Here is a 15,139-nt window from a genome sequence, read left to right as displayed (position 1 = left end):
CTACTATAACATCGCAAGAAGTCAATCTGTATATATGGAAGTTAAAGTTCAAGAACTCTTAAGTCAGAAATATGTTCATCTGTTCAAAAAGGGACCTCTGTAGTACCAATTTAACATCAAAGTGATCGAAAGTTTATATCGCTTAAAACCTTTTGAGGACCCTTTGACCAGAAATAAGTTCAATAGGTCAGATATGAACTTCTATACGGCTTATGGAGCATCAGGAGGAGTCTATATAGAAAGTTCAAGATTGAGGACTCTTTGGCCAGAAATATATTCCTTGGGTCAATTATGGACTTCTTTATGGCTGACATAACCTTAAAAGGAGTCAACCAGTATGTATAGAAAGTTCAAGTTCAAGATCTCTTTGGCCAGTAATATTTTCAGTAGGTCGATTCTGGTATGGAAAGTTAAAGTTCATGGACTCTTGGACCAGAAATATGTTCAATAGTGAAATATTGACAATTGTCTGGCTGATGTACTACTACCTGAAAGAGTCTATAATCATTAATAGAGAGTTCAAGATCAATCACGCTTCAGTCAGAAATATGTTCAGTATGTCAAATCTGAAATACTGCATGGCAATGTCAATGAGTATGTATAGAAAGTTCAAAATCGACGACTGTTTTACCAGAAATATTTTCAGTTATGGACTCCTGTCTGGCTAATATAACATCGCAAGAAGTCAATCTGTATATATTATAGTAAGTTAAAGTTCAAGAACTCTTAGGTCAGAAATATGTTCATCAGTCCAAAAAGGGGCCTCTGTATAACCGATTTAACATCAGAATGAGTCTATAAGTTTATCTCGCTTAAAACCTTTTGAGGACCCTTTGACCAGAAATAAGTTCAATAGGTCAGATATGAACTTCTATACGGCTTATGGAACATCAGGAGTCTATATATAAAGTTCAAGATTGAGGAATCTTTGGCCAGAAATATATTCCTTGGGTCAAATATGGACTTCTTTATGGCTGACATAACCTCAAAAGGAGTCAACGAGTATGTATAGAAAGTTCAAGTTAATAAACTCTTAGGCCAGAAATATGTTCAGTAGTTCAAAAAGGGGCCTCTGTATTACTGATTTAACATCAGAATAAGTCTATGAGTTTATATCGCTTAAAACCTTTTGAGGACCCATTGACCAGAAATAAGTTCAATAGGTCAGATTTGGACTTTTAAAGGGCTTATGAAGCATCAGAAGGAGTGTATAAGTAGAAAGTTCAAGATCAAGGACTCTTTGGCCAGTAATATTTTCAGAAGGTCGATTCTGGTATGGAAAGTACAAGTTCATGGACTCTTGGACCAGAAATATGTTCAATAGTGAAATATGGACAATTGTCTGGCTGATGTACTACTACCTGAAAAAGTCTATAATCATTAATAGAGAGTTCAAGATCAATGACGCTTCAGTCAGAAATATGTTCAATAAGTCAAATCTGAAATACTGCATGGCTGAAGAAACATCAGATTCTAGAGTCTATGAGTGTGTTTTGATTGTTCAAGATCGAGGACTCTTTTGCCAGAAAAAATTTCAGTAGGTAATTTATGGGCTGCTGTGTGGCTGATGAATCATCATAAGGAGTCTATGAGCATGTATAAAAAGTTCAAAATCGAGGACTGTTTTACCAGAAATTTTTTCAGCGGGTAAATTATAGCCTGTCTGGCTACTATAACATCGCAAGAAGTCAATCTGTATATATGGAATGTATGCAATAAAATGCAATGCAAGTGCATAACTTATAATTTTCAATTCACAATTTTAGATCGTTTATTGCAATGCAAAAACACATATGTCATCTCTTTAATGCACATGGGAATGAGTTAGTTCTGGTATGCAATGCTATGCAATGCTATGCAATGCTATGCAATGCTATGCAATGCTATGCAATGCTATGCAATGCTATGCAATGCTATGCAATGCTATGCAATGCTATGCAATGCTATGCAATGCTATGCAATGCTATGCAATGCTATGCAATGCAATGCAATGCTATGCAATGCTATGCAATGCAATGCAATGCAATGCAATAAAATGCAATGCAATGCAATGCAATGCAATGCAAGTGCATAGCTTATATTTTTCAATGCACAATTTTAGATCGTTTATTGCAATGCAAAAACACAAATGTAATCTCTTTAATGCACATGGGAATGAGTTAGTTCTGGTATGCAATGCAATGCAATAAAATGCAATGCAATGCAATACAATGCAAGTGCATAGCATATTTTTCACTGCACAATTTTAGATCATTTATTGCAATGCAAAACCACATATGTCATCTCTTTAATGCACATGGGAATGAGTTAGTTCTGGTATGCAATGAAACAAGTGCATAGTTAATATGATATCTTTCAATACACAAAATTAGATCGTTTGTGCAATTGCAATGCAACAAACATATGTTATCCATTAATGTACATGGGAATGAGTTAGTTCTCCTATGCAATGCAACAACATATGTTATCTCTTTAATGCACATGGGATTGAGTTAGTTCTGGTATGCAATGCAATGCTATGCTATGCAATACAATGCAATGCAATGCAATGCGATGCAATGCAATGCAAAGCTATGCAATCCTATGCAATGCAATGCAATGCTATGCAATACTATGCAATGCAATGCAATGCAATGCAATAAAATGCAATGCAATGCAATGCAATGCAAGTGCATAGCTTACATTTTTCAATGCACAATTTTAGATCGTTTATTGCAATGCAAAAACACATATGTCATCTCTTTAATGCACAAGGGAATGAGTTAGTTCTGATGCAATGCAATGCAATGCAATAAAATGCAATGCAAGTGCATAGCTTATATTTTTCAATGCACAATTTTAGATCGTTTATTGCAATGCAAAAACACAAATGTCATCTCTTTAATGCACATGGGAATGAGTTAGTTCTGGTATGCAATGCAATGCAATAAAATGCAATGCAATGCAATGCAATACAATGCAAGTGCATAGCATATTTTTCAATGCACAATTTTAGATCATTTATTGCAATGCAAAACCACATATGTCATCTCTTTAATGCACATGGGAATGAGTTAGTTCTGGTATGCAATGAAACAAGTGCATAGTTAATATGATATCTTTCAATACACAAAATTAGATCGTTTGTGCAATTGCAATGCAACAAACATATGTTATCCATTAATGTACATGGGAATGAGTTAGTTCTCCTATGCAATGCAACAACATATGTTATATCAGCCTGTTCTCACCCAAATGCGTCTCTATAGCACGCAGTGTGTTTATCGTGCAATTTATACGCGAAAATGAGTTTTTACGTGGATATGATACGCAGTTTTGCGCGTGCATATGATCCGCACTTAATTACGTGATATACACACGCACCCCACACCACTAATCCTACCCAAGCGTATAATACACACGCACCCTACCCAACCCTAAACACAACCATGTGCTATCCATGCGTATACTATGCACGTAAAAACTCATTTTCGCGTATATATTACACGATAAACACACTGCGTGCTATATAGACGCATTTGGTGAGATCGGGTTGCAGCCTGTTGGTTGGTTATATCTTTAATGCACATGGGATTGAGTTAGTTCTGGTATGCAATGCAATGCAAGTGCATAGCTTATATTTTTAAATGCACAATTTTAGATCGTTTATTGCAATGCAAATGCAACAAACATATGTTATCCTTTAATGCACATGGGAACGAGTTAGTTCTGGTATGCAATGCAATGCAATGCAATGCAATAAAATGCAATAAAATGCAATGCAATGCAATGCAATGCAAGTGCATAGCTTATATTTTTCAATGCACAATTTTAGATCGTTTATTGCAATGCAAAAACACATGTCATCTCTTTAATGCACATGGGAATGAGTTAGTTCTGGTATGCAATGCAATGCAATAAAATGCAATGCAATGCAAGTCCACAGCTTATATTTTTCAATGCACAATTTTAGATCGTTAATTGCAATGCAAATACACATATGTCATCTCTTGAATGCACATGGGAATGAGTTAGTTCTGGTATGCAATGAAACAAGTGCATAACATATGTTATTTCACAAAGTACAATGCACAAAGTTAGATCGTTTGTGCAATTGCAATGCAACAAACATATGTTATCCTTTAATGCACATGTGAATGAGTTAGTTCTGGTATGCAATGCAACAAATGGATAGCTTGTATGTAATTTTTTAATGCACAAAGTTAGATCGTTTGTGCAATGCAATGCAACAACACGTTATCTATTTAATGAACATGGGAATGAGTTAGTTCTGGTATGCAATGCAATGCAACAAGTTTATAGCGTATAAGTAATTTTTCAAGGCACAACGTTAGATCGTCTGTGAAATGCAATGCAACAGCGTACAGTTTATCTCCTCAGAGCACAACGCAATGAGTATGTTATCTCTTTAATGCACATGGGAATGAGTTAGTTTGGTATGCAAGGCAATGCAACAAGTGCAAAGCTTATACGTCAGCCATACAGATGTCCATATTTGACCCAAGGAAAATCTTTCTTGCCAAAGAGTCCTCGATAGACTCCTTTTAATGTTAAATCAGCCATGCAGAAGTCCATATTTGACCTACTGGACATATTGCTGGAAAAAGCCTCCTCAATCTTGAACCTTCTCTACATACTCATAGACTACTACTACTTATTTCTGGTCAAAGTTTCTACAAAAGTTCTTAAACTAAATAAACGAATAGACTCTTTCTGATGTTAAATCAGCTTTACAGAGCTTCCTTTATGAACTGCTGAAAATTTTGTTGACCAAAGTGTCTTTGAACTTTCTCCACAATATAACTTTCTATACATGTTGACTCCTTTTGATGTTCAATCTTGAACATTAGCCATACAATAGTCCATATTTGACCTACTGAACATATTTCTGACCAGAGACCTTGAACATTAACTTACTATGAATACTTCTCGTACTATAAAGACTTCTCGTGATGTTTTACCAGCCAGACAGTAGTCCATATTTGATCGATTGAACATATGTTTGGCCAAAGACTCCTCAAAATGTTTTTTACTATTGTCCATATTTGACATTCTGAATTTTTTTCTGGCCAAAGGTACTCGATCTTGGACTATCTATACATACTCATAGACTCCTTCTGATGCTTCATAAGCCATTTAGATGTCAATATCTGAACTATTGAACTTATTTCTGCTCAAAGGGTTCTCAAAAGTTTATAAACTATATAAAGTTATAGACTCATTCTGATGATAAATCATCAGGTCCCCTTTTTGACCTAATGAACATCTGGCCAAAGAGTTCTTGAACATTATCTTGCTATACATACAGATTGACTTCTTGTTATGTTATATTAACCAGCCAGTAGTCCATATTTGACCCAAGGAAAATATTTCTGGTAAAACAGTCCTCGATCTTGGACTTTCTATACATATTCATAGACTCCTTCTGATGCTTCATAAGCCATATAGATGTCAATATCTGACCTATCGAATTTATTTCTGGTCAAAGGGTCCTCAAGAGGTTTTAAACTAAATAAACTTATAGACTCCTTCTGATGATAAATCAGCTATACAGTGGTCCCTTTTTGACATAATGAACATATTTCTGGCCAAAGAGTTCTTGAACATTATCTTACTATACATACAGATTGACTTTTTGCGATGTTATATTAACCATCCAGTAGTCCATTTTTGACCTACTCAACTTATTTCTGGCCCTAGAGTACTCAATTATTGAAATTTGTATACATTCTTGCAGACTCCTTTTGATGTTACATCCGCCATACAAAAGTAATTTTTTGACCAACTTAACATATTTCTTGCCAGAGTCCTTGAACATTATCTCACTATACATACAGACTGACTTCTCGTAATGTTATATCAGGCATAGAGTAGTCCAAATTTGACCGATTGAAACATTTTTAGTCCAAAGAATTTTCTTTACTATTATAAACTTATCAACTCCTTCTAATGTTACATTTTTAACATTAACTTTCTATACTTATAGACTCCTTTTGACCTGCTGAACACATTTCTGGCCAAAGATTAACTTACCATAAATTCAGATCAGCCAGACGCCAGTCAAAATTTTAACTACTAAAAATATTTCTGGCCAAGGAGAACTCGAAACTTTAACTTTCTACACATACTTGTTGACTCCTGATGTAAAGCCATACTGAAGTTCATATTTGACCCAACGAACATTTTTCTGGCCAATGAATCCTCGATCTCAAACTTTCTATACAAGACCCCTTTTGATGCTTTATAAGCCATATAGATGTTCTTATTGAAGTCCATATCTGACTGATTAAACATATTTCTGGTCAAAGGGTCCTCAAATGCTTTTAAATTATATACGCTTTGAGACTCCTTCTGATGATAAATCAGGCAGACAGAATTCCATATTTGACCTACTGCAGATTTGACCTAATTTGATATTACTGAGATTTTTATTGTGTTTACAGGGGCAATGCACATTAATAAACATAAATGTAAATGTGCCAGAATTAGCCTAAAAGAATATTTTACATCTGTAGACCCTTGACAGAATGTTAAGAAAAAGTCACCCTAAAAACAGACAAAACATCACACATATACACATCATATGACCATATATACATATACACATAAATACACACATATATACGCATATACATATATCAGCCTGAAAAATTTAATATTTGGCCTACTTAACATTTTTCTGGCCAAAGAATACTCGAAACTTGAAATTTCTATACATACTCATTGACTTCTTCTTATGTTATATCAGCCATACAGAAGTCCACTGTTGGCCCAAAGAACATATTTCTGGCCAGAGTTCTCAATCTTGAACTTTCTCAATCTGAACTTTCATAGACTCTTTCTGATTCGTCATAAGCCATATAGGTGTCCATATCTGGCGAATTGAAAATGTTTTTGGCAAAAAGGGTCCTCACAAGTTAGCTAACTGAATACTGATAGACTTATTCTGATGATAAATCACTTAAATCACTATGTGACCCTCTGAATGTATTTTTAGCCAAAGAACCATAGAACATTAACTTCATATACATATTGATTCAAGAGTCAAAATTTGACCTCTGTATGGCTGATTTATTATCAGAAGGAGTCTATGATTTTACATAGTTTAAAAATGTTTAAGGAACCTTTGACCAGAAATAATAATAGGCCATTTATGGACATATATATGGCTTATGAAAAATCAGAAGGAGACTATGAGTATGTATAGAAAGTTCAAGATTGAGGACACTTTGGCCAGAAAAATGTTCCTTGGGTCAATTATGGACTTCTGTATAGCTGACCTAACATCAGATGGAGTCACAGAGTATGTATAAAAAAGGTCAAGTTTCGAGTACTCTTTGGCAAGAAACATTTTCAGTAGGTCAAATATGAATATGTAGTAAGTTAATGTTCAAAAACTCTTAGGCCAGAAATATGTTCAGTAGTTAAAAAAGGGGCCTCTGTCTGGCTGATTTAACATCAGAAGGAGTCTATGGGCCCTATCTTGCACCCAGCGCAATTGACTTTGAACACCGACGCATGTATCATTCCTATTCTGCACCCGCGCACAGCGGACTTTTCCCTCCACAGACGCACGTCGGTAAATTAGGGAATGAACTTGCGCTCGCGGGGGCGGTTCAGCGCAAAGAGAAGGCGTGTTCCGGCGCAAAACTCCCCTGGTGCTATTTTCCAGTTTTAGAAAGCAATTCCGCCATTGACCAGGAAAAAAACAGTCTAAAGACAGTGGCGCGTTGCGCGTTAGTGATATGGTATTTTAAGGGCGCGTGCTTGGCCATAATGTTAACGCGCATCCACTTTGATTCTCTAATATAAAAAGATGCAGCAGTATTCATTTTTGCAAATCATACATTATTACAAGGAAAAATATTAACACACGAGAGAAATCATTGTTGTGTCCGTGAAGATGTGAAAAAGATCTATCTAGATTAAAAAAAAAAAAAAAAAAAAATCTAGATTAGGCTACACATTTACTACCCAAATTATACGCCTGTTTAACCGAAGCTAATTTGGGTGGGTTACTCCCATCATCCCCAATGTCACTTCTCTGTGTTTTACAGCCCTGACGAGAACGCCGGTCTCCTCGGCTGTGAACTGCTCCTGCGTGCGCCGGCAAATCCGCCGTTAATAGCGATCCACCACGGAACAAGCGCGCCGGCTCTTAAAGGGAATGTGAGAGGACGCTCTGATTGGTTTATTTCACGTTACGCCCAAACCACACCTATGAATAATGAAGCTACTTCAGACCAACCCCTTTTAGATTTGCGTCGGAAGAGTCATTTATCGCGCTGGGAAAATAGCAACAGCGCCGGGATCCGCCCACAGAGTTACTTGCGCTTTGCACTTTGACACTTGCGTTTCAGATCGTCAAAATAGGGCCCTATGAGTTTAAATAGTTTAAAACCATTTGAGGACCCATTGACCAGAAATGACTCTTTGGCCAGTAATATTGTCAGTAGGTCGATTCTGGTATGGAAAGGTCAAGTTCATGGACTCTTGGACCAGAAATATGTTCAATAGTGAAATATGGACAATTGTCTGGCTGATGTACTACTAACTGAAAGAGTCTATAATCATTAATAGAGAGTTCAAGATCAATCACGCTTCAGTCAGAAATATGTTCAATATGTCAAATCTGAAATACTGCATAGCAATGTCAATGAGTATTTATAGAAAGTTCAAAATCGAGGACTGTTTTACCAGAAATATTTTCAGTTATGGACTCCTGTCTGGCTAATATAACATCGCAAGAAGTCAATCTGTATATATTATAGTAAGTTAAAGTTCAAGAACTCTTGGGTTTGAAATATGTTCATCAGTTCAAAAAGGGGCCTCTGTATAACCGATTTAACCTCAGAATGAGTCTATAAGTTTATCTCGCTTAAAACCTTTTGAGGAACCTTTGACCAGAAATAAATTCAATAGGTCAAATATGGACTTCTATATGCCTTATGGAGCATCAGGAGGAGTCTATATATAAAGTTCAAGATTGAGGACTCTTTGGCCAGAAATATATTCCTTGGGTCAAATATGGACTTCTTTATGGCTGACATAACCTTAAAAGGAGTCAACGAGTATGTATAGAAAGTTCAAGTTCAAGATCTCTTGGCCAATAATATTTTCAGTAGGTCGATTCTGGTATGGAAAGTTCAAGTTCATGGACTCTTGGACCAGAAATATATTCCTTGGGTCAAATATGGACTTCTTTATGGCTGACATAACCTCAAAAGGAGTCAACGAGTATGTATAGAAAGTTCAAGTTCATAGACTCTTATGCCAGAAATATGTTCAGTAGTTCAAAAAGGGGCCTCTGTATTACTGATTTAACATCAGAATAAGTCTATGAGTTTATATCGCTTAAAACCTTTTGAGGACCCATTGACCACAAATAAGTTCAATAGGTCAGATTTGGACTTTTAAAGGGCTTATGAAGCATCAGAAGGAGTCTATAAGTAGAAAGTTCAAGATCGAGGACTCTTTGGCCTAAATATTTTCAGTAGGTCGATTCTGGTATGGAAAGTTCAAGTACATGGACTCTTGGACCAGAAATATGTTCATTAAGTGAAATATGGACAATTGTCTGGCTGATGTACTACTACCTGAAAGAGTCTATAATCATTAATAGAGAGTTCAAGATCAATCACGCTTCAGTCAGAAATATGTTCAATAAGTGAAATCTGAAATACTGCATGGCTGAAGAAACATCAGATTCTAGAGTCTATGAGTGTGTTTTGATTGTTCAAGATCGAGGACTCTTTTGCTAGAAAAATGTTCAGTAGATAATTTATGGGCTGCTGTGTGGCTGATGAATCATCATAAGGAGTCTATGAGCATGTATAAAAAGTTCAAAATCGAGGACTGTTTTACCAGAATTTTTTTCAGCGGGTAAATTATAGCCTGCCTGGCTACTATAACATCGCAAGAAGTCAATCTGTATATATGGAAGTTAAAGTTCAAGAACTCTTAAGTCAGAAATATGTTCATCTGTTCAAAAAGGGACCTCTGTATTACCGATTTAACATCAGAATGATCGCAAGCTTATATCGCTTAAAACCTTTTGAGGACCCTTTGATCAGAAATAAGTTCAATATGGACTTCTATACGGCTTATGGAGCATCAGGAGGAGTCTATATAGAAAAATCAAGATTGAGGACTCTTTGGCCAGAAATATATTCCTTGGGTCAATTATGGACTTCTTTATGGCTAACATAACCTCAAAAGGAGTCAACGAGTATGTATAGAAAGTTCAAGAACTCTTAGGCCAGAAATATGTTCAGTAGTTAGAAAAGGGGCCTCTTTATTACTGATTTCACATCAGAATAAGTCTATGAGTTTATATCGCTTAAAACCTTTTGAGGACCCATTGACCAGAAATAAGTTCAATAGGTCAGATTTGGAATTTTAAAGGGCTTATGAAGCATCAGAAGGAGTCTATAAGTAGAAAGTTCAAGATCGAGGACTCTTTGGCCAGTAATATTTTCAGTAAGTCGATTCTGGTATGGAAAGGTCAAGTTCATGGACTATTGGACCAGAAATATGTTCAATAATGAAATATGGACAATTGTCTGGCTGATGTACTACTACCTGAAAGAGTCTACAATCATTAATAGAGAGTTCAAGATCAATCACGCTTCAGTCAGAAATATGTTCAATATGTCAAATCTGAAATATTGCATGGCAATGTCAATGAGTATGTATAGAAAGTTCAAAATCGAGGACTGTTTTACCAGAAATATTTTCAGTTATGGACTCCTCTCTGGCTAATATAACATCGCAAGAAGTCAATCAGTATATATTATAGTAAGTTAAAGTTCAAGAACACTTAGGTCAGAAATATGTTCATCAGTTCAAAAAGGGGCCTCTGTATAACCGATTTAACATCAGAATATGTCTATAAGTTTATTTCGCTTCAAACCTTTAGAGGACCCTTTGACCAGAAATAAGTTCAATAGGTCAGATATGGACTTCTATATGGATTATGGAACATCAGGAGGAGTCTATATATAAAGTTCAAGATTGAGGACTCTTTGGCCAGAAATATATTCCTTGGGTCAAATATGGACTTCTTTATGGCTGACATTACCTCACAAGGAGTCAACGAGAATGTATAGAAAGTTCAAGTTCAAGAACTATTAGGCCAGAAATATGTTCATCAGTTCAAAAAGGGGCCTCTGTATAAACGATTTAACATCAGAATGAGTCTATAAGTTTATCTCGCTTAAAACCTTTTGAGGACCCTTTGACCAGAAATAAGTTCAATAGGTCAGATATGAACTTCTATACGGCTTATGGAACATCAGGAGGAGTCTATATATAAAGTTCAAGATTGAGGACTCTTTGGCCAGAAATATATTCCTTGGGTCAAATATGGACTTCTTTATGGCTGACATAACCTCAAAAGGAGTCAACGAGTATGTATAGAAAGTTCAAGTTCATAAACTCTTAGGCCAGAAATATGTTCAGTAGTTCAAAAAGGGGCCTCTGTATTACTGATTTAACATCAGAATAAGTCTATGAGTTTATATCGCTTAAAACCTTTTGAGGACCCATTGACCAGAAATAAGTTCAATAGGTCAGATTTGGACTTTTAAAGGGATTATGAAGCATCAGAAGGAGTCTATAAGTAGAAAGTTCAAGATCAAGGACTCTTTGGCCAGTAATATTTTCAGAAGGTCGATTCTGGTATGGAAAGTTCAAGTTCATGGACTCTTGGACCAGAAATATGTTCAATAGTAAAATATGGACAATTTTCTGGCTAATGTACTACTACCTGAAAAAGTCTATAATCATTAATAGAGAGTTCAAGATCAATCACGCTTCAGTCAGAAATATGTTCAATAAGTCAAATCTGAAATACTGCATGGCTGAAGAAACATCAGATTCTAGAGTCTATGAGTGTGTTTTGATTGTTCAAGATCGAGGACTCTTTTGCCAGAAAAATTTTCAGTAGGTAATTTATGGGCTGCTGTGTGGCTGATGAATCATCATAAGGAGTCTATGAGCATGTATAAAAAGTTCAAAATCGAGGACTGTTTTACCAGAAATATTTTCAGTGGGTCAATTATCGCCTGTCTGGCTACTATAACATCGCAAGAAGTCAATCTGTATATATGGAAGTTAAAGTTCAAGAACTCTTAAGTCAGAAATATGTTCATCTGTTCAAAAAGGGACCTCTGTAGTACCAATTTAACATCAAAGTGATCGAAAGTTTATATCGCTTAAAACCTTTTGAGGACCCTTTGACCAGAAATAAGTTCAATAGGTCAGATATGAACTTCTATACGGCTTATGGAGCATCAGGAGGAGTCTATATAGAAAGTTCAAGATTGAGGACTCTTTGGCCAGAAATATATTCCTTGGGTCAATTATGGACTTCTTTATGGCTGACATAACCTTAAAAGGAGTCAACCAGTATGTATAGAAAGTTCAAGTTCAAGATCTCTTTGGCCAGTAATATTTTCAGTAGGTCGATTCTGGTATGGAAAGTTAAAGTTCATGGACTCTTGGACCAGAAATATGTTCAATAGTGAAATATTGACAATTGTCTGGCTGATGTACTACTACCTGAAAGAGTCTATAATCATTAATAGAGAGTTCAAGATCAATCACGCTTCAGTCAGAAATATGTTCAGTATGTCAAATCTGAAATACTGCATGGCAATGTCAATGAGGATGTGTAGAAAGTTCAAAATCAAGGACTGTTTTACCAGAAATATTTTCAGTTATGGACTCCTGTCTGGCTAATATAACATCGCAAGAAGTCAGTCTGTATATATTATAGTAAGTTAAAGTTCATAAACTCTTAGGCCAGAAATATGTTCAGTAGTTCAAAAAGGGGCCTCTGTATTACTGATTTAACATCAGAATAAGTCTATGAGTTTATATCGCTTAAAACCTTTTGAGGACCCATTGACCACAAATAAGTTCAATAGGTCAGATTTGGACTTTTAAAGGGCTTATGAAGCATCAGAAGGAGTCTATAAGTAGAAAGTTCAAGATCAAGGACTCTTTGGCCAGTAATATTTTCAGAAGGTCGATTCTGGTATGGAAAGTACAAGTTCATGGACTCTTGGACCAGAAATATGTTCAATAGTGAAATATGGACAATTGTGTGGCTAATGTACTACTACCTGAAAAAGTCTATAATCATTAATAGAGAGTTCAAGATCAATCACGCTTCAGTCAGAAATATGTTCAATAAGTGAAATCTGAAATACTGCATGGCTGAAGAAACATCAGATTCTAGATTCTATGAGTGTGTTTTGATTGTTCAAGATCGAGGACTCTTTTGCCAGAAAAATTTTCAGTAGGTAATTTATGGGCTGCTGTGTGGCTGATGAATCATCATAAGGAGTCTATGAGCATGTATAAAAAGTTCAAAATCGAGGACTGTTTTACCAGAAATATTTTCAGCGGGTCAATTATCGCCTGTCTGGCTACTATAACATCGCAAGAAGTCAATCTGTATATATGGAAGTTAAAGTTCAAGAACTCTTAAGTCAGAAATATGTTCATCTGTTCAAAAAGGGACCTCTGTAGTACCAATTTAACATCAGAATGATCGCAAGTTTATATCGCTTAAAACCTTTTGAGGACCCTTTGACCAGAAATAAGTTCAATATGGACTTCTATACGGCTTATGGAGCATCAGGAGGAGTCTATATAGAAAGTTCAAGATTGAGGACTCTTTGGCCAGAAATATATTCCTTGGGTCAAATATGGACTTCTTTATGGCTGACGTAACCTCAAAAGGAGTCAACGAGTATGTATAGAAAGTTCAAGTTCAAGAACTCATAGGCCAGAAATATGTTCAGTAGTTTAAAAAGGGGCCTCTGTATTACTGATTTAACATCAGAATAAGTCTATGAGTTTATATCGCTTAAAACCTTTTGAGGACCCATTGACCAGATGTACTACTACCTGAAAAAGTCTATAATCATTAATAGAGAGTTCAAGATCAATCACGCTTCTATAAGTTCAATAGGTCAGATTTGGACTTTTAAAGGGCTTATGAAGCATCAGAAGGAGTCTATAAGTAGAAAGTTCAAGATCGAGGACTTTTTGGCCAGTAATATTTTCAGTAGGTCGATTCTGGTATGGAAAGTTCAAGTTCATGGACTCTTGGACCAGAAATATGTTCAATAGTGAAATATGGACAATTGTCTGGCTGATGTACTACTACCTGAAAAAGTCTATAATCATTAATAGAGAGTTCAAGATCAATCACGCTTCAGTCAGAAATATGTTCAATATGTCAAATCTGAAATACTGCATTGCACTGTCAATGAGTATGTATAGAAAGTTCAAGTTCATAGACTCTTAGGCCAGAAATTCAAGGTGTCTTGAAATATGTTCAAAATATAACATTTGAACTACTGTATGGCTGAAGATACATCGGAAGCAGTCAATGAGCATGTACAGAAAGTTCAAGATCATGGTCTCTTTGACCAGAATATGTTCAGTTGGTCAAATATGGACTTTTGTATGGCTAATGTATTATCAAGAGGAGTCCATATGCATTGAAAGTTAATGTTCAAAGACTCTTTGGACAAAAATATGTTGAGTAGTTCAGATATGGACTATGGACTTCTAAATGGCTTATGAAGCATCAGAAGGAGTCAGAACTCTTTTTCCAGTAATTAGTAGGTCAAAAATGTGTCAACTTTCTGCCTGATTTAATATTGAGAGAAGTCAGTTAGTAAGTTAATATTCAAGGTTTGTGGCCAGAAATATGTTCAGTTGGTAAAACATTTATGGCTGATATAACATCCGAACGAGTCAACAAGAATATTTAGAAAGTTCAAGTTCGAATACTCTTTGGCCAGAAATATGTTGAGTAGGTAAAAAATGGACCTCTGTATGCTTGATTTAACATCAGAAGTAGTCTGTGAGTGTATATATTTTAAAACCTTTTGAGGACCCATTGACCAGAAATATGTCAGATAAGGAATTCGAAATGGCTTATGAACCATCAGAAGGAGTCTATGAGTGTGTTTAGAAAGTTCAAGATCGAGAAATCTTTTTCCAGTAATATGTTCAGTAGTTGAAATATGGACTTCTCTGTGGCTGATTTAACATCAGAAGGAGTCTAAAAGTTTATAATAGTAAAAACATTTTGAGGACTGTTTGGCCAAAATAGTGT

The sequence above is a fragment of the Phoxinus phoxinus genome (assembly GCF_949152265.1).
Source record: "Phoxinus phoxinus genome assembly, chromosome: 20".
In the NCBI taxonomy this organism is placed as follows: domain Eukaryota; kingdom Metazoa; phylum Chordata; class Actinopteri; order Cypriniformes; family Leuciscidae; genus Phoxinus; species Phoxinus phoxinus.
This window is presented reverse-complemented; position numbering follows the sequence as displayed.